This window comes from Schistocerca nitens, chromosome 4 (assembly GCF_023898315.1).
Source record: "Schistocerca nitens isolate TAMUIC-IGC-003100 chromosome 4, iqSchNite1.1, whole genome shotgun sequence".
NCBI lineage: Eukaryota > Metazoa > Arthropoda > Insecta > Orthoptera > Acrididae > Schistocerca > Schistocerca nitens.
This window is the reverse complement of record NC_064617.1, coordinates 488973344-488975443: the sequence shown is the minus strand read 5'-3', so window position 1 is coordinate 488975443 and position 2100 is coordinate 488973344. Positions and strand designations below refer to the sequence as shown.

Here is a 2100-nt window from a genome sequence, read left to right as displayed (position 1 = left end):
TGGTCCATAATACTATGGTTCATTGCTTATGAAATACGATCTTTCCTCATTTTTATTTATTTTTTGTGTAAACATTTGAAAATATTTTTGAGCAATTGGTGAGAATAGTGTATAGGTTTTCTGTATTTCAGTTTGGATATTTCTAGCTGATTTACTGAAACCAGTGTTCATTTTCAGAAATTTTGTCGGTTTAATAACTTGACATGAATCCCGCCCATAGGGAAGAAAGAAGATGGATGCTTGACGGAGTTTTGTTAGTGGGCAGAAGATTATAATGTTTGCTGCGATAAGTAGTTACGTTCAGTAATAGCCTGTTTCGGAACTCCAGCTTTCATTGTACAGAGAATAGTCCTATTGGAACAAGTGTTAAGGATCTGAAACTCGTATATCAGGAAGCGATACCTTGATCCATCGTTGACCCTCACGTTTATTTCCTAGGCTGGTGTATTGTTAGCAAGACAATCCATCGTCTTGTTGCTTGTTGTCCTCCTCCCATCACTGTGTATCTCTGGATTTTTGTTGTCCCCCGCCTGTACTTTCGTGAGGCCTCCAAAGAACATTCCGTCTATTCATGCAACATCACTCTGCACTAGAACTAAGATAGGAATCAAAACAGAAGTTATTTTTACTCCTGTAGTGATGTGTCGATTTTAGTAGTGCCTGTCACTTTGTAATGTCTCCACACATAGGCAATGTATTATTTGTGTTAGTAAATGGATTATATGACCATTACAGAAATTTTTACTTAAAATTGCTGTTTAGAATAACTGTTGCCATGACGGTGACGCATCGTCTAGTAGTGCACGTGCTCTGTTTTAAGCTATCACACCAGTTCTAGCAGACAGCTACATGTCGGTGATGACTGCAGTCTGATTAACTAGGTACCTCACATATTCATGCAGAAGAAGAAGAAGAGGAAGAAGGAGAAGAAATAGAAGGACAATAAGAACAACAGGAACAAGAAGAATAAGAAGAGTTTCCACTCGATATTCTTTGACTCAGCTGACTACCGAATAAAGGCGCCAGGACGCATTGATTAATGGCCCAGCTGTGCATCTAGGAAGCCCCACCATCAAACTGCGAAGTGTACATTTGCGCTATTATTTTTGGACCACGTAACGCTACAAATTACCAGCAGCATATTTTCCCATAAAAGCGATGTGTAGGCTCAAAAATGGTATTTCAGACGCCTCATAGTCTGTTGAGGTACAAAAGAATCGAAGACAATGAGTTTGTTAATCCAAAATGTTATAGACGTGGATAGTGTTAGTGTCTGTCATGTCACTTTCATGTGACCTGTTTCGTTATTATTTCCGAACACTGATGGTATAAGTAAATCTCGAGTACAAATAGACTGATTAATGTGTGTATCTTCGTGTAAAAATAATCGACCGTGACAGGACTCGAACCTGCAATCTTCGGATCCGAAGTCCGACGCCTTATCCATTAGGCCACACGGTCAGGACGAAGGTATGGAACTTTGGCTAAAGGCGCCACTCCGGTGTGAGCAACGGTAGCATGTGGGTGGAGATGCGTAGTTTCCATATTGCGTGAAAGCTGGTGACAGGTAGCCACAGCTCAATACAACCCAAACTCATTCTTCAAGATGGAAGGTAATTCGTTAAATATCCTCTACAGAAAGAGCAATGCTGTTGCGACCATCGTAGCCGAGTTAACAACGCAGGAGTTTTCCGATGTACGAGGGTGGTTTGAAAAGTTCTCGGAACGGGATAGAAAAAATGTACTTACATCAGTAAAACTTTTTTTTATTTTTCATGTAGTCTCCTTGTAAATTAATGCACTTGGTTCAACGATGTTCCAGTGCCTTGATCCCATCTCGAAAATGAGTGTCCTCCAGGCCTGCAAAATAGTTGTCAACTCCGGCAATTAATTCTTCGTTTGAAGTAAATCTTCATCCACAAAGAAACAGTGTTCAGTTTTGGGAAGAGATGGAAGTCTGATGGAGCCACATGAGGTGTATAAGGCGGGTGTGGCAACAATCCATACCTTAGTTCGTGTAATTTCGCCATGGCGACAGCACATGTGTGTGGGCGCGCATTGTCTTGATGGAAGATGACTTTCTTCCTTGTTAAATCTTTC

At 40.7% G+C, this 2100-nt stretch overlaps 1 non-coding gene across 1 annotated transcript; it reads right to left on the bottom strand.

Annotated features, from left to right (window-relative positions):
- Positions 1-1388: 1388 nt before the first annotated feature.
- On the bottom strand, positions 1389-1461 carry Trnar-ucg (transfer RNA arginine (anticodon UCG)). The gene has a single exon. It is a non-coding gene; the product is annotated as a tRNA-Arg (tRNA).
- Between the last annotated feature and the right edge of the window lie 639 nt (positions 1462-2100).